Source organism: Diadema antillarum, unplaced genomic scaffold, assembly GCF_040938485.1.
Source record: "Diadema antillarum isolate AM-2024a unplaced genomic scaffold, OU_Dant_1.0 seq00000975_RagTag, whole genome shotgun sequence".
Taxonomy (NCBI): Eukaryota; Metazoa; Echinodermata; class Echinoidea; order Diadematoida; family Diadematidae; genus Diadema; species Diadema antillarum.
The window spans coordinates 919,295-939,067 of NW_027271817.1; the positions used below are offsets into that span (position 1 = coordinate 919,295).

Sequence of the window (19,773 nt, forward strand, 5' to 3'; positions counted from 1 at the left end):
TTAAGACAGCCAGGCAGTCTTAAAAGGAAGTCTATAAGCACTATCATGAAAATATTATCATCCTTTGCTTGTGCTCTTTCTGCATGAATATTTAATATTAACAATTACATCACATTGGTTTCTTTGCTGCTGTTATTCTCTGTGAATAACATCGTATGAGCAATCTGTATTATTTATGAACGCCAAGCTGAAAAGCAGTAGGTTATGCGGATTCAAATCCCAACGTAATATCTTCTTTTTCACTTGGTTTTCATACTGATATAGATTGAGTATACAATCTATTCACACAGAGAAAGAGCAAAAAAAATAACAACCAACCAACCAACCAACCAACCAACCAACCAACCAACCAAACAACCTTCTGTGCCTACACTATTCTCTCCACAGAAAGAATTCCCTTCTCATTAACACTAACATAGCTTACAGCCATCTGACAAGGTAACTGGAAACATGTCCTCAAATATGGCTCAATTTTAAATCTACTTGGTACTTCTTTAATAACAAAATTAGACAAATTTGAAAATTATGGACTTGTGCTGCAAAGATTTGTGTAAAGAAAAAGAGAGTTACATTGATTTCTGTCAAAATGCCCTGATTAGTTTTGATGAGATTTGCAGTCATTGAACTGAGTGTAGGCGTCAATGTTATGGTAATTCTATAGGTAGCAGTCAACATTAGCAACAAAATGATTTAATGATGCTGTGAAATAATACTGCAGTCTTATCCATTGCCATCCTTATGAAGAAAGCAGGATCCACCAATAAATTTCAGTCTATGATTCAACTCACACTTCTCTCACATCTCCAACAGGTGTCTTTGACAGCTAGTCTTGTCAATGCTAATGTCAGTTCTGAACTGTTCCTTTGTATATATCATCGCAAATTATTTGACTTTCAGGTATAGAAATTGACTAATCTCTTCATATTAATTACATTTCCATTAAAAACAGTCAAACAAGCAAAATATGAATTATTAGCACATAAAAAAATCATAATATCAAAGAACAACAATAAGATTGAGCAATAAAGCCTTTCTTATTATTTATTTGTGTTGCTAAATTTCCAGTGAAATACTGTCTACTGTATTTCACAGACTACACACTTATAACTAATCTATTTTGGGTGTATTCTCAAACTTCTTAATACCATCTTTCCAGCTGCCTTGTTCCAGAGGATACACAGTCTAACAGATTTATGAATAACTTTCAACTCATCGGTTGAGAATGATAAGGGCGTTAAATTGCCACTAAAGCCATGTAGTGTTTGAGGCACCTTAATGCCCTTCTCATTCTCAGCAGACAAACTATTATCTGCCCTGACAGCTAATGCCTAGGACATTGACAATGATATTGTTAAAAATGAAACAAATGTGTTTATGGACAAGTCTTTGTTTAAGCGAAGATGTGGTGAGCCTGGATATCTTTGTAAAGGGAACACCTTTTGTATTTTAGCCAGGTTTTCATCAGTCTGTCAGCCATAGATTGGTCTCATATGTCTCATGTAATTAATTCAATTTGATTGTGTCGTCTCTTTCTGGCATGAAGCCATGAACAACAAAGTTTGACAGTGCTTGAGCCAAGAAATGAGCCACATGTTTCCCCATCATTGCGTGTTTGTCTTTTATAAAAAAAAAATTACCATGGTATGTCGTGTGCTCATGTTATATCACATATATCCCGATGGAATCCCATTTTCTTTGCTCATTTTTCCACTAATAAATATTTCTTGTTGTAAATGATCATCTACCCGTATACCAGTATTAGACAAGTTGTTGGTAACATTGAGTCTACAGTTAATGTTAAAAAAAATCCAATATGTTTAATGTTTTCTTTTATTTGATCTGTATTTTCTCTCTCAGTTTAGGGAATGATGTTCATTTCATATCAGATCTATAATGAGTAATTTTTCAGTCAAAACCTTACCTGAAGTGATGGCATTTCTTTCATTCTTCAATAATAACTTCATACTTTTGTGATTATAGTGAGTAGTGTAGAGCACAGCTCAATCAAGTAAAGAAGAAAACCCTAGTCAGAAATGAGGCAGGCAAGTGAGAATGAGAAAAGTGTTGTCAGATGGATGATTGAGAGGGATCTTCTCCTTCCCTTCAAACTCGGCTTGAAGGGAGGGCCGATAACTAGGAGGAAAATCAAATTAGGTGAAAAGGAAGCAATAGTATTGGGTGGAAGGAACCTTAGCAATACCAGGACTTCCACCAACTAACATAGCGGCAGTAGGGTGTGTGTGCATGTGTGTGTGTGTGTGTGTGTGTGTGTGTGTGTGTGTGTGTGTATTCACTTGTTGGAAGATTTTTTTGCAGGTAGAAAAAGGTATAGGGCTTACTGCAAGAGAATTTAGAAAATAACTGTTTTTGATAATTACACACATGCAATGTTTTTGTGTAGGCCTATATTATAAGTTTGCCAGATGTCACCTCTATGGGTTACCTTTATATCTATTTAGCAGCTGCAGCATATTCAGCCAAAAAAAAAAAAGAATAATAAAAAATAAGTGGAAATGAGCAGCTAAAGAAATAGTGGTATTGAAAACATTTTCCCTTTTGCCCAAGTAAAATATATGTGCCAAATGTCCTCACATTTCCCTTGCAGTGATTTCTGTCTGCCCCAGGCCACTAATCATGACTGTAGTTTGTAGGCCTCTGGTTTAAGGACATGGTAGCTATAATTTATCAAGTATGATCACATTACTGTCAACTTGTAGAAATTAAAGCTAAGAAATTGCAAGATGAAGTGATTGGCTTAAAACAGGTTTTGGTGGTTTAGATTAGCACAAGACAAGTTTTAATGGCAAATTTTCCATTTTTGTGCATGTTTCCTTTTATCTTGTTTTTTTCTGAGGCTATCATCACTTCAAGCACGTGCTTAAGATAGCAGACTACATTATTTTCTTTTCTCTGTCAAAGAGTGTAGTGTCGACTTCTTTGATTTCATTTTTTTTTGTTCTAAAATTTAAAGATTGATCATAACACTGAATTTATTATATACATCTTTGTTTAAATACATGTACTGCTAATTCATTTATTATTTGCATGAAAAACAAACAAACAACAAAACAAACAAACCAGGAATAAAATCAAACTGAAACTGAAACTGAGCTTGTGAGCATCTTGACTTTATAGCCGATTCTCAAAGCTGTATTTATTATTTAGAAGCTTACATACTATTTCGGTATCTGGGCAGAATATAGTATGTCATGGGAAAAAAGTTTGTTCATATCAAATTCAGAAAGTTCATGTCTAGTGACTCTATGCAGATTTTGTGGTGACATAACCTATGAGGATGTGCAATGATTACAAGGAATTTGATTGTGAAGTTTAGAGATATTTGATGTATATACATATCATTACAATTTGCCATCTTGTATTTTTTCCATTCTTTTTTTTTCTTTAGAGCTTGTATAACTTTTCTGTATAGCCTTGAAGTTATTTGTGACACTCCCCTGTCACCTTAGAGATGAATGAAGGGTACAATGCCTGTGGGTATACAGGGGCAGATACATGAATTCCGTAAATGGGGGCGCAAACAATATTATTGGTGCTACTTCTGGGTTTCATCTCACTTTTTCTTTTTATTTCTTTTGTTTTACCAACAAATAAAAAAGGGGGCACGTGCGCGGTGCGCCACCCTCTGGATCCGCCACTGGTATATTACGTCCAACCTAAAATGCAAAAGTGTGACTAATGGGTAGAACAAATTGCCCTCTTTCATCCATACATTTCATTTTGATTTCATTTGATGCCTAGAGTCTAACTTTGAGATGCTAACAACCCAGATCCAGAGTCTTGGTTTGATGGTGGGCGTGGCATGGATTGGAGCCAACCTTGTGTCCACAATCCAGGAGAGGCAAGAGAATGGTCAGCCTACACTGTTCTTCAACTGGACACCTAATGACATCACCTCAGCTGGTGCCTTTAGTCGCATTGCCTTCCCTTCATGCCAACAGGAACAAACTAGTAAGTCATTTCTTTTTGTCTATTGTTTCATTTCATACATTTGGTTTTCTTCCCTATGACAGATGCCTGTAGATTTCAACAAAGAACTGACATACCAATATGAAATACAAACAACATGCAATTTGCAAAATCATTGAAGATTTTGTTTTGAAAGTTAATTCATTTCTATTCACAGGGTGGATTGCCCCTTCAGTTTAAGGCCAATTGTCAAAGGAGTCCATATATTATGTATGAACAATGGTGTTCAATGTAATATAACAAATGCTAACCTCATAAAAGCCATAAACAACAACAACAACGACGACGACGACGACGACGACAACAACAACAACAACAACAACAACAACAACAACAACAACAACAACAGCAACAACAACAACAACAGCCAACAACCAACAACAACCAACAAATCACAACACATTTAGGTATGCTGATCGACTGCAAAAGCATGAAAAGTATTGTGAAATGCTATTAGATCGAAAACCAGTGTATACAGGTTACATGATCACTTATCAACATTATCATAATCATGTTCATTTGCTTGTTCTTTCCCCATTACAAATCTTTGAATTAGTGGAAGATACTGGCGGCTGTGATGCCCCGTGGCAGAACGTACACAAAGTAGTGTGGCGCCCTCTGGTGACAGGTGCTCCATACGTCTATGACCTCCTGAAGGATGTGCGATTTTCCAATTCTCGCATGGAGTCCATTATGTACAACTTTTACTTTAGTCGGCTAGATATGACTGAGTTTGCGTGTCAGTGGGTTCAGAGAAACGAAGGAACCTGGGAACCATGGATACCAAGTGGTGAGATGATGGACTCTTCCTAAGCTTTTGTACTTTTACTTCTCACAGAATAAAGCTAGTAATGTTACAATGCCAGATAGGGACCACCATAACTGTCATAGCCTTTAAGGAGCCTTATGGTGAAATAAATAAACGACAGTTATAATAAACATATTTTGACACTCGAACATTGTTGCTAGTTATAATATGTGATTTGAAGAAGAAAACACCAAAGGATAAATTTGTGGGCAATGTTCGAATTTCTGAAGGTTCGTCAGAAGTGTTAGTGTATATGAAAATTAAATATGGAAGGTTTGATGGTCCAAAAATTTTGTAAAGTTTGAAAATCCAAAAATTAAAATAGTGCATACTAATGAACCTTTAGAATTACAAACCTTATTTTATTTTTGGATTAATGAAATTTTTGAATAATTTTTTTTTTTCATTTTTTCTAATTAAGAAATCTTACAAGTACTGAACCTTATTACATTTTCAGATTAGCAGACCTTCAGAATAACAAACCTTATGTCATTTTTGCAATTACAAATCTTCAGAATAAGAAACTGTAACCAAACTTTGTAAAAGTTCAAAGTTATCAGTCAGTCAAATTTCATCAGGATTAAGCAAACATAAGGGAAGTTATAGCTGCTGGAATATATGGGTACCTTGAGAGAATCTGTTTGTGTCATGTGACCCTGAAATCTACCAGTACAAAGCCTCATACTCCTGGTTAAAGTGTGGGACTGTTTTCTGTGTCTATCCAAATTCACTTCATCTCAATGCTTTCTTTGATTTCATCAATGTCATTTATATTGCATCTGTCTTTGATTCAGACACCTTTCTTAATATTATCAAGATTTCTCCCTTTACAATGTATGATACAGAACTTGCCATTAACCTGTTGAGGACGGTTTGATTTTGCTACCACACGCATTTCCCATCTAATAGACACCTGCCCGAGTATACTCGGGACTCGTTCTCAATGGGTTAAACCATGCCCATCCTCTCAAGCCCCTGACATATAATGGGCAGATATTCAGTGATGTCCATATTTTTCTAATAAACTTTTAATTTTAACCTTGGATATTTTTCTCTTGGGTAAACCTGGGCAAGCAGATAATTTTCAGCCCCGTTTTTAAATTTTGTCTCATTTTCTGTCATTTTAGGAAGTAACCTTCTCCTGAGGTAATATCAATTGATCTCTGATTCCAGCTGAAAATGACATCTGAAATGAGGACAGCTGATGTTACAATATGGCATAGATTGTGGCTTTTACAACAAGAAAGGGAACACGTTCTTAAAATTTCCTGGAATTTCCTGTGAGTCGTAGAAACAAGAAAAAAAAAATGTCATGGGGGATTTCTAACATTGCATCTGTATGTTACATTTTAAGACCACATGCCTGGAATGCATATCTCTGTAGTATTCTTTGTAGTGTTTCATGTGCCCACAGATGCACAATTTTATCTTCCACTTTCAGATTTTTGGGCATTACCATTTTGTCTATAATTTTTTTTGATGAATCAGAATTGTAATTCTCCCAAATAGTTTGGGGTGAAATCATCTTGAAGATCTGGAGTAAGCATAATGAAGGAATGAGAAAAGAGGTTGTATCAGAGAAGGAATCTCTTATCACTAGTGGCTATGGTGTACTATGTCACTGACCACTTCTCTGGTTCTGTAGTAACCTTGACATTGCTAAACGTTTATCACAGGCACAGTGGGTATCCGTCGTACCATTCTGCTGGGCGGATTGTTTAACAGCCTCACCAACCCCCTGTCCAGCCACTCTGGCATTGAGCCAGGAGCCAGGATGGCAGTGGAGGCCGTCAATGCTGACCAAAGTATCCTCCAGAGCTTCAAGTTGGAGCTTGCTGCCATGGAAACAGGATGCGATCCAGAAACATCTCTCCTCTCCTACTTCAAGTTCTATGAAGACAGGGGCCAGTCTCTTGCAGGTAAGGAAAGCTAAAGGTCCTGCCAGTCACTCGTCAGTAGAAAGCACTGTGCCAAACTTGATACCTCTACTGCCCACCAATCATTTCCTTTAGAAAATTGAAAACATTCCTTTTGGCAGGAAATGCATGATTGTAACACTGTTGTGGCTTTGTGATTTGCAATATCTGTAAGGGTACATAGCTTTTCTACAGTTCTCAAGACGACTAGATTTATTACTGAAACCATTTTATTTGTACAGCTGTGTTGAGAATCCATCACATAGCGTAAAATTGTGTTCAAGGTATTGATTTTGACTTTTAACTACTGAGTTCATGATTGTAATCGTAGGTGTAATGTGGCCTTGACTGAGTAGTAATCTGTGGGGAGGGGGGGGGGGGGGGGGATAGGCAGTTGAGTCAAAGTGGACTCACTTCTTTAAAGAATCCAAGTACATCAAACCAATTTGTCGGTCATTTAAATTGTAAATAATGATAACAAGAACGCTCATCAGATAGCCTACATTTGATTTCCTTCCTTTTTTAATTTCAGGCATGTAACACAAAGTCTCTGTATTAGAGGCACTCATTAAAATAATGAGTGTCATTTTCAATTTAGAGAAGAGCAGCTTAATCTACCTCTCTTAAATTACTGCATTGATTGTGGTCATAGTGAGAAGCATGGTCTTATAGTGCAGAAATGAAATGGGTCCTGATAGTAAAGCTGGATAAAATTCAGAATGAGTAGTCTGTGTGGTTTTGAGATAGAAATGATAGAAATGAATGTGTAAATCCCTTTCCCCCAAATCTAGCTCTTGAGTCTGTGAGGTATGTGATTTGTCATCAATACTGGGTGGTCATTTGTAATTGCTCACAAACCAGAGTCAATTCTGCAACATATAGTATTAATGACTTCAATGCTCTCTTTCTGTAGGACTAGTTGGTCCGATGTGTTCTGCAGAGACTGAGGTGGTGGCAAGTGTGTCCAAGTTTCTCAACACAGTGGTGGTCAGCTACCGGTCAGACTCACCCAGTCTGTCCAGCAAGGACCGATATCCATTCCTCTTCCGTACTTATCCAGATACAACTCAAGAAAGGTGAGTTTAAGCATTGAACAACTGAACAACACGGACATTTCACCACTGATTCTTGTACTCCATGATATATACCAGTGGTGCATATGTGGAACGTGGGCATTGTCACCGCTCTGAATGAAGTTAGAGAATAAGAACCAAAAACCTTTGATTGACGTAGCATAACCATGGAACATTGTTGGTTGTTTCATAACTTCATTTTGAGCCATGATTGTGCTTGTGTGCTATGTATGCACCACTGGCATATATCATTGAGTATGAGAATCAGTGGGCCTCTTCAACACTGAAGCAGTGGTCACTGTGGTGAGAAATATGCATGTAGTAGGTAGTAGGTGCGCTAAAAAGCTATTATGCAATGCCATGGGTGTTATGGGATTTTGACTGGATTTCATGATAATTTGCACTATCCGAGATACAGAGAATTAACAATACATGCCTTTTCATTACCGACTATTCCCCATTATCAGTATTTATCATACTTCTTCTTTTTGTCACCTCTTTATATATTTCTTGTGACCATAATGGATTTTCAATATAGTTACATGGTTTAATCTTGTGTCAGGATTCCTTCACTTTCCTGAGGACATGTTTGCAGGAGGGTAAAATTTGCCTCTCATTTCTTGTCAGCATGAATCCATGCCACTCTGTGACCGTAGTAGACAGCTTTACTATAAACTAGGAACTAGAGGGAATTGTGAAACATGAGTAGGTCAGGTAAATACATTGAATTGGGTCGTGTGAAAAGATGAATGGGAAGTATCAGAAGCCAAAAGGGAGTACTGGGGTATGTAGAACAAAGGCTGGGATGAGGAGACAGAGTCTTGATACAGTTTGGATGAGTGTCAATGAAAATTGAGGCTGGTTCCCTAGAGACCAAGACGTCATGGTGATGATACCAAGGATTAGATGAGGTCATGATAATAGTGATAACAGACATCAGGTTGGGATTCTTTGCTTACTGTCAGATTTATCTCAGCTGATGAGAAGGTCTTAAGCCGAAGTCAGGAATATCTTAATATAGATTCATGATGAAGTCTAGATCATGGAGGAAAATTACATATATATATCCAGGTTGATGGCCAGCTTTTATATTGTGTAAACATTAAATGAATAACACCAGCAAAAGCATCATGTCCTGTTTAGTTTTCTTGTGATTAAGAGCATTTTTTTTTATAGATAAGTCTTGTAGCAGCATGCTACGTAATGTCATTTGTTTGTGAGTTTGTTACAAATTTTGAACGTTTTAAAAGATTATCTAAGAAGATGTTGGTAGTTAGTCACACAGTTCGGCCAACGTACAACAGCTCTCTTTACTGTCAAAGATATTGGAATCCCATTTTGTGTGGATTTGTTGTATACTTAATGCAACATAAATACATAAATTATTGCTTGATACAGCTTTTCAGGTTTGTCCTGGAAAAGGTAAACTCAAATCACATAGCCTTTTTTGTGTGCTAGATTAGTTGTAAGATATTGTCTAATGTATCAGTTATTACCATTAACCAACCCACTCTGACCTTTGATTAGGTATGAAATGAATTGACTTTGATTCACAGAATAGTAATTTGTATCCATAGGGTAAGGTTTTGCATTTAGACACTGCTAAATGCCACGCATACAAAGGGTACCAGAGAGGGCAGCTGCTTTGCCATGTTGTCTTACCGTAGCCACAGGCAATACAACATTAATTGTTGGCTGTGGGATATTGAAAATAAACAAAGACTGTGTGTGTCCTCAACTGCCATAGTAGCCTTTTGTCAAGGCCCTCTCGCTGTATGGTGAAGAGAGCCCAACTGAGTGGGGTAGCTCGAGGGCCTTTTGAGATTTTCTTCGCATCCTTTTGTTAACCCTTTGAATTACTGACTTTTGCTCCCCGAGTTTGGCAGCAAAAGTCGACCAATCACCGTGTCTGTCTGCTTGAACCCGATTTGAGACCTCCACGGGTGGTCAGTGATGCATTCAAATAAGCATGACAACACCAAGGTGGAGGATGTGGGGAGCGCGCCGTTTCATTGGTCGACCGGAACCCATTGATATGAATATTCAGTAGGGTTCACGTGTCATTAATAACAGTGTGTGAAACAGATCTCAAAAGGCCCTCATGCTCGGCTGGGCTCGCTTCACTCAACCATTACAGCGAGAGGGCCTTGACAAAAGGCTACTGCCATAGAGACTAGCATTTATGATTGTACATTTAAAAAAAAATCTAGGTGATTATGGAAATGATAAGTGATTACTCTAATGACGATGATTAGAAACACTTGACTTACTGCTCTTGAAACAATTTGATTGCCATGGCAATACAAAGCTGGCAGACTTGGTTTGATTTGGAGGTGTGGATGAGTTGATAGGAACAGGTAGTAGTCGTCTGAAAGGCTTGACATCATTGGATAGGAACCTGTCATGCCAGCCTGAACCCTCCCATGACAAGGCTGACATTCTACCTGCCCCACCCCTCTCAGGAAGTGAGTGTTTCCCTCTTTGCAACCTGAAACTTTCCAGATCTTGAGCTGCTTGCTATGAGTGGAGCAGAGAGAGGCTTGACTGTATGTCATCACTTCTTATGTCTCATTCCTTAGATCTCTCTTCCTCTATCTCATCCTAGTTGTCTTCTTTCTCTATCTCTATCTCTCTCTCTTCTACAATCTAATACATACTATGTTTCCTTCCCTCTCTAAAGTAAAAATTATTCTGTCAATTTGTATTTTTTCTTCTTGTCATTTATTTCCATGCTTGATTTAGTTCCTTCCCAAAGCACTTTATGTCATCAGTGTATCTGTGTTGAATTATTGTGGATATATCAATGTAAACTCTTTTGCTCACAATTTCTCATATACTCACCCTGTATCTAATGTGCTCTTAACTACCCCCCCCCATTTCCTTGTCTTTCCCATTGTTTTCATATTCTGTCCATGTCAAGTTTCGATATGTGTGCACATGTAAATATTCAATATTAAGGGAACTCATGTCATTTTTTAATGTTATATTTTAAGGGAGAGTAGGTGTTTTAGCCTTTTTCTTTTCATATCTATAGTTTGTTTGTCTTTCCTATGCTTGCTCCTCAGATGTATACTTTCCATATCTTACATTTGAAATGTTCCACAGTCATAGCTGGTTTTCTTGATCTACCTGAAGGTTTCTGGTTTGTTTGTTGGCCTATCACTTATCTTATGTCGTGAACTGTATATAGGTGCATGTCTCTTTCCTTTTTTTCTTTTTCTCCCACCCCTCTTTTTCTCTCCCTCACACATGCTCAAAAATTTCCCCCTTCTCTTTAGTCACTACAGTACCGTCTTCATCTGCTCCCCACTAGGCACCTCCCTACAGGGATTGAAACATGACACCCTTTGGCATAGATAAAAGTGGGCTACCCTGATGAAATTTTCTCCTCTTTTGTGGTTTCACGGTGATTTTGATCTGTTTGCTTTTTGAATCATCACATTTCTACATGTATGTCAGTGTACCTGCCACAGGTAATCATCATGTGGGTATTTCTCAAAACTTTAGAGACAAGGTGATGAAGCTTTGTTTTTGCAAATTCCAACTGGGGCATCTGGGCCTGGGACCAGTATTGTTTTCACATTCATCAAATTTTAGTACTTTAATAACACCTCCAGTGTCTTTACACTTCAGATATTTGAACTATTTTAACTGTGCTCTGGTGGCAGCATAAATCAATAAATTATTCAAAATCAGTACCATTGATAACTGCTTGGTGTGGTTATTAAACAAGTCCATGAGGTCTCTTCTTTAATTCCTAGTGTTCAATGTTTTCTGTTCTCTCAAATACCCACATTATTTTCTCTTTGCTGCTATCTTTAGGATGGTCTTGTCTGTGTTCTTTTTCTTTCATCTCTCTTATGTGTTAATGTCTGAATGCCTGCATGTCCAGGTATGTGTGTGTGTGTGTGTGTGTGTGTGTGTGTGTGTGTGTGTGTTGACTTCTTTTTCTGGGACGTACCTACCCTCATAAGCATCTTTCCTGTAGATTCCTCCACACAGTGTTTTAATTTGTAATGTGAAATTTGGTCATTCATTCAAATATGATTTTTTTAAATTTCTTTGTATTCAGTTCATTAATTTTGATACAATTTAGTGTTACATGATCTATGATACTGCAAATAGTTATGTTCCTCTTCATTGAATTTATTGTTTGTTGTTGCTATATATATGCACTTCTTTTATCTTAAGCTCTAGTATTCCTTCACATTGTCAATATGTTCTCTTATTGTGGATATATATATTATGCATTGTTTTATGCTGTATGGTCACACTATATATAAGTTATCCCTAAGTCTGATGGTGGGCTTCTTTTTTTACCATATTGAAATAGCATTAAAAATGACATATTTTAGACTGATTTAAGTGTAGATCCTGTAACTTTAATTATTTTGTCAAGTTCAATCTGTATAAATGGGATTTTCATATTCTTTTTACTCAAGTTTGATCTTCAGATGTATGATACCAATGTTATTTGTTGGAAACTGGATAAACAAAATGATATGAAATTAGATTTTAGATCTATAAGTAGAACATAATCATGCATACAGTAGAACTGTTGTGCAAGATATACAGAAATGTTTGCCCTCATTAATTTTCTTGCTGCAACCATGGGTAGAACTGAAGACACTTGAGATTGTGGCTTACATGTTCAAAAGTTAGGTGAGGGATATGGTACAATGTTTAGATAACAGCACAAAGTCTCTCTCTATTTTTTTTTTTTATTTGTTCAATTGGCTAAAACTATAAGCCAAGCTAAGTCAATTGCCTGTAGTGAATTTAGGGCAGATCTAATGAAAATCAAAAGAAAAATATTCCATGTTGTTCAGTGATGGCAAGACAATGTACTGCAGTGGGTTAAGGATAGTGTTTGTGAAGGCTGAAAAGTTCTTCACTCATGCAAGTTGCATGCTAACTGATAAGATGCTTTATCAACTAAAATGACTGTTGGTACAAACCATGATGATATCCAAAGTATTTGTCACGATTAACTGGAGCTTAATTAGTGTACATTTAGATACGATTAGTTGTTTGTGAATTTGTCTTGACACAACTGTGAAAGGAATTATCATTGAGGCTTTGTCATTGATGTCTACAGCAAGATATGAATTGAGTATGTTATCAACTAATGTCTTTTTTCATTCTTTCCTTTGAACATTCATATATTATATAAACACACATGTAGGAAACATTGGTCTTATTAAGTTTATCTTTTCACTTGCGGCACAAATATGAATTTTTCCTTTATGAATAAGCATGTTATTGTGATTTTAGTTTGTACATATGGGCAGAATGTAAAATCATTTGAATCTCAAGAGACATAAAAAAGAATACATGTGGTAATGAAAGGGTTAAAGATTCAATGATTGGTTTTATGGCTAAGGCTGCATCTGTACCAATTCAACCATATTTTTTGTTTCTACAGCTATGCCATGGTGAAACTATTTCAAAACTTTGGATGGGGGCGCTATGCAATGCTCTCTGCAGGTGACAAGGTCAGTTTGGAGATTGCTTTCAACATGCAGGAGGTTATGGCAGCCGGGGGCATCGACGTCGTCATGAACATCCGCATCGGAGAGGATGTCGGGGAAGAGCATGTGGCCCAGTCGTACATGGGAGAGATTCTGTCCAGGAATGCCCGTATCCTTGTAGGACTCTTTCCAGAGAGTGAGGCACGGGTTCTACTGTGTGAAGCTTACAAGCAGGTGAGATGTATGCAGTTTATAGATGGTGGTTGGGGGAAAACTGGTGTACAGATCAATGGAGGCCGCAGATACCCTGCTTAATTGAGTTTATAAGAATACAGGGATTTGCCCTCTGGAACTCAAGCAAACAAAATTATTTTCTCATATCAAAATTAAGCACCAAAGACAGTTCTCACATATGAACTTTCGGCTTCTTACACATTGCAGATATAGCTCTGTTTAAACCATCTAATATCAGTGATAAAAGCTTTGATTTAATCAAGTTGAAAAAATGATAGACTTTTCCTAGATAAACTTTCCCTAGCCCATAGACCCTAGTCATCCCTAGAAAATCTGAAACAGCCATCTCAAAATTGTTGGTTCCAAATGTGAAACAAGTATGATAACATAATATGCCTGCCTTTGCACAGCTAATCTATACAATACATGACCCTTTGCTGCAAAACTCTACAAAACCCAGGAGTCTGTTCTATTGGTGTTTATCCATGTATTAAGAAACTTATTTGCTGTGGTTTATTAACCACAACTGACTCATTTTGTTTTGATTAGGGTGTGACTGGAACACAAGGCTATCAGTGGTTCTTGCCAGATTGGTATGAGGATGGCTGGTGGGACACAGACTACCACAACAAGCTTGCAGCTTCCTCTTCCTCCTCCTACTCCTTCCCTTATACCACTACACCATCCTCCTCATACAACATCACCTGCTCCACTGCTGAGATGGTGGAAGCCATTAGAGGCTACATCAGTCTGTCTCGAGCATACATCGCCAGCTGGGATGAGCAGGTGCCTGGAGGACTGACAGTGGAACAATGGATTACCCAATATAACTCTCTTATTGAGAAAGAGGTGAGAGATAAGAAACAAGGAACAGATAGGGAGGTGGTGGCTATGGAATGAAGAATTAATCAAACTGTGCTGCTGACATGATTATTACTATCTTGTAGTCTCTTTTTTATCTGCATTTTACATGAATAAGGATAGTGTCATCTATACGGACTTAGGTAGCTCTGCACATTTGTTAGCCATCTGACATCCATGGAAGTGAACTTTTTAGAAAGTAATTAGCTGATACTGAGACAAAACAAAAATGTTTTGGATTAATTTGGTCTTTAGCTGTGCTGGTAAATACTATGCCTACTATATTTATGAAGACTAAGCAGAGCTTAGAGTAAACAGCCTGTTTCATAACATGCCTCAGAGTGATAATTGTCCACAAGAAAGGAAAGTTTTTGGTTCATGCACTATTAAGTTCATAGGATCTCTTGGTAAAAGCTGTGTGTAATAAGATGCACAATCAGCTATCATGAATAGTTTTCAATGGTCGATTATAAGGAGGTAGAAAGCTTAAAATCATGTATGATGTCATAATAGTAGCAATATTCATTAATATTATTATATGACAAGCTGATCATAAAATTGTGCAGGTAGGAACTCAACAGTCTCCTTTAAATCACTCAAAATGACATCAAACATGATTTCTGGTCTATACTACTAGGGCAAGCAACCAGCCACCCATGCAGCCTATGCCTATGATACTGTCTGGGCCTATGCCTTTGCTTTGGATAGACTTCTGAGACATGATGCAGCAGCCCTGGATACACTGTCATCTCAGCAGACAGTGAGGTAAGATTTCATCATGCCTCACCACACACCACCCCAACCACTGATATTGTAAGTGGGACAGTCCATAAAATGCATGAAACAGATTCTAAAGAATGTATTATTGCTACATTCTAAGTATATCTTTCCTTTTGAATGCATGATGCTATAATGACAGTAGATTCTCTAATTCTGCACTGAACGTGTCAGGTGTAACAGAGTGTCAGGTGTAGCAAAGGAGATCTTTCTAAGTAGGGAAGTGCATTGGGAGTGAATCTGTATCATATAGCCTCACAGATTCCCTGAGGACTGCAACTCATTCTTCATAATTACACAGAATCAGAGATGTGCCAGGATGGCAGCCTGTCCTTGGAAGCTTGGTCTCTGTCTAGTGGTGTTGTAGCTGAGGAGGATAAAAGATCAATCTGTCACTCCTTGCACGAGCTGAGAGGAAAGACTGCATTATGTAACATGAGCCTTCCCCTTGCAGTTGCTCTAACCCACTTAGCATGTTATTTGATGGGCGGATGTAACCTTGAATTTGGTGAACACATGGCACCCGTTCTCTCCAGGCTTCATGATGTTTCAACATAATGGGGCCAAGTTATCCCCCCCCCCATCTATCATCCCCATCCCCCTGGGGATCCCAGGGGGGTGTGAGTGTTGCGACTCAGTGACTCCCTCATCATGAGGTCTGCTTGGCACAGGCTGGCTGGATTTTAGCACGGACAATAGTCACTACCTTACACTAGGGCAGCTAGTAGTCTCAGTAAGGGTGGATGAAGAAGGAGGAGATATGTGTAGAACCCTTCTTTCCTATGCAGTATTCAACAAAGTGATTTTGATTCAGTGTGATCCCTTGTAATGGATATACTGCCGAAGAGAAAGAATCTCAATACAGCATAATACGATGTGATGCAACATAAATCATGTCCTCTGGCTGTGCATCATGCATTTTTTTATGCAGAGGAAGAGAATTTGATGAGATTTGAATCATTATGTCTTGTAAGTTTAAGCCTATGCTGTGGTATTCTATTCTTGATCCAGGAAAAGAGAATTTTCATAGTTAAAGGCTTAATTTTAATGAGAAACTTTTACTATCAACCCAGATTTGAGGGAGACAGGAAAAAAGTAGTAAGGAGAGAGTAAATAAGAGCAAGTTAAAAAACAACAACAACAACAACAACAAAACCAGAATAATTTTGAACTAAAATGTGATAGAAAGAAACATAGAAAAACATGTATTCTCATTTGATTTGTGAAAACAGAAAGGAAAAGCATTGAAGATGTAGTGGAGTTGTGGGATATCAACGTCATAGTTTATTTTTTATGATATTTGTTCCTAAAATGAATATGTTTTTGATTCCTGAGAAATAAACAATGAAATCAAAGAGGAAAAACCAGTGGTCTGTCTTTCCTGTGCTCAATTTCACCATGACATTGATTCCACAAAGTGACAGAATATATGAAATTCACTTTGTATATGTGTGTACATTGAGTGTGAAGCTTCTAGTGTAGACAAAGGCACAGTGAATTACTTTCATGGTAATTATTGACCAAGAAATTCAAGTTTGAGCATAAATTCCCCCTCTGATTTAGGTACAGGAAGATTTGCCTGGTACTGTCAAGTTCCTTGTTTTTCTTTGATATGAGAATGGCCTTTTTAAAAAATTCTGCAAGTGTTTAGAAGTAGTTACATGTACCGTCAAAAACAAGTATAAACTTTCATGTCACCTGCATAAAGCTCTTAACCAATCAAAGCTGAGACTTCAGAACCCTTGTGTTGAAAGTACGTCATTCAGAGTGTTCAGGAAGTAGTTGGTTAAGGTGATAAAACATCTTCACTCAGAGCATAACTTGGCCTCTATGCTCTATTGTGTGCCGCAGTGCGTACATGAAACATCTGAGTAACACATCGTTCAGTGGAGTAACAGGACAGGTTGTCTTCCTTGGACAAGATAGGAGAGGACCAGTCAGCATCCATCAACATCATCCTCCAAGCACCACAGTGAGTTTTTACGAATTTTATTTTTAATTGCTCTCCACCTTGTTTTTGCTTCTTTCCCAAGTGATCCTGTAGGAGCTGGAGAGAGAGAGAAAGAGAGAGAGAGAGAGAGAGAGATAGATAGATGTCTCCTTCTTGGTTTGTCTGCTATAATCTGTTGATATTATTTTCCTTATATCTTTCTTTTTATTTCATTGAATCTGCTGTTTCTAATTTTGCTCATTTTTTTTTCTTTCTGGTGTAGCTCTCCTGCTATTCTCTTTTCAGTATCTTTAATATGACTCTATGTAACTTTCTCTTGTCATTTTCTCCTTTGCAGTTTTTTTCCTTCCTTTTCTGTCTTATACTGATATTTTTTAATCAGCCATTTTCCCCAAAATCTTTCCCTTTATTTCCTGTTTCTCTGTTGACTATTAGATATTTTGTACTGAAGACATTCATAAGATCTCTTATGTCTTTATACATTCATTCCAGCCTCTCTATTTGCTCTTAAAATACAGCATTTTTCAGTAATCTTTAACCCATTGAGGACAGTGTGATTTTGCTTCAACACTCATTTCCCATAGACACTTGCCTGAGTTTACTTGGGACTCGTCCTCAATGGGTCAATATTATCCTTAATCAACCATTCTAAATTCTTCCCTTCTCATCTTTTCAATCTCATATGTCTTTAATTCCCTGTATTTATCATCAGTGATGTCTTTATACAGTTTCTGTGCATGTCAGCTTGTATATATGTATTTTTTTGTATTTCCTTATTCCTTCTGTTGATCCTAGTGACACGACATTTGCTTCTGTAACAATTTCTGATGCTGTCTTATTTTTTCCAAGGACTTAGGGTTAGTGTAAGGGTTGTCATAGGGTTTTAAGTTTAGTTTGATGTGAGGATTAGGATTAGAGTTAGGGTTATTTTTGTGGGTAGAATTTATGTTTGGCTTTGTGTGCAGATATTTCATGGGAGCAATTGTCACAGGAGCAAATGTCATGAAAACATTGATCATGTCTATCTCCTTGTATATCCATCCTTTCTTAAATATTTCCAATGTTCATGTCAGTGAGCTTTTAAAATTATACAATATCACATAGCTACTTTTGCCAGTGCCCATGTGATATTATATAGAATAGAACCTGTTCTAAAAGCTGTCTGTGACTACCGTCTGCCCAGTGTGACCACATGGAAATTCAGCAGAAAGAAACATGTAGTTGAGAACCTGTGCATGGCAACCACTTTTGTAACATGACCAGCAACCACAAATTAGATTTCATGCTGGATGAAGAAAAAGTATGCACAACTTTTGCCCAGTGGAGCACAGTGTCTGAGTGACCGGCCAACAAATGCTGCTAAAACTTGTCTTCAGCTCATCAAACCAACTGGTGATTGTTTGAAAGAGCAAGGCAATTGGTAGATAACATTGTGTCATCGCTGACATTATGAATTGGCGAATGTAAAATTTTGCGCAGAAATGCAATTATGAGATAACTGCATTTAAAAATTCATGACTTTGTTAAACATGAAATAATATGTCTTACATTCATCCAGTGATGTTTATTTTATGAGAGTGATGAAAGTGGAATATTCTGCTCTCTGGTACTGATACAAAAGCCATTCGTCGATTCGTAAAGCCACATGTTTCCGCGTTGTACATATATTGAGCACTAAAGAGAGCACTACATAAAACGAAGAATGCATCATTCGCCCATGAATGTTGCGCATAATACATATATTGGTGTTCACAGGAAATACGTAACATAGTTCACCTCATCACAATGAACAGATTATGGTAATATCATATGAACTCACTTCTTACATGGAATGAATTAAGGTGACAAAATGTAACACAAGATTGTGAGTTCCTCCAGTCTCCATCCCTTCCACAAATATTTGTGAAAGCACCAGATTTGCCAGACCGGTATTCATATGGAGCTGTGTGTAAGTGTTAACGTAACAGGTTTTTACGAAGGGCGAATAGGCACATTTGCCACCTCATATTGCCACAAAAAAATGGCAAATAGCAATATTTGTGCTTTTTTAAAACATTTGCCACTACTGCCATTATGTGTTTTTGTGATTTTCATGATCTGTTACTTTTGTGATGGATAAAGTTTGATATGGACATTTAAAGATTGGGAAAGAGTGAAATTTGAAAAATTGACCAAAATTTGAACATTCATAACATCAAACATCCAGTTCGTAAAGCCACCATCGATAAATGGTATCTTGGTACATGTAATTATATGGGACATTGAAAATATCTATCACGATGACTTAAAGGGATGGTGCAGTATTGGTGGAGATGAGAATCAGGCACTTAACTTTTTGCGCTATACCAAGAAAACACTTATGAAATAGTACAGAGCATACCGTTTTCAGAGGAATTCAAAGTTTATTTGATGAAAACAGGGTTTGGAATGACTGAAATATCCAAAAACAAAGTAAAACAAAGCGATCGTAATAAAGTGTGGGTCCCACACTTATTAGAATCGCTCTGTTTTGGATATCTCAGCCATTTAAAAACCAATTTTCATCAAATAAACGTTGAATTCCTCATGGAATTATATGCTCTTTCATATTTCATAGGAGGTTTCTCATTATCTCACCCAAAAATGTTAAAAAGCTGAAATTAGGTCTCAACCAAAACTATATGATACCTTTAACCTTGAACTTCTCTGTAATACC

The 19,773-nt window shown here is 37.3% G+C and overlaps 1 pseudogene; it reads left to right on the forward strand.

Annotated features, from left to right (window-relative positions):
• The window catches only part of LOC139742046 (uncharacterized), a 54,407-nt pseudogene that overhangs the window by 14,213 nt on the left and 20,421 nt on the right, over positions 1–19,773 (forward strand).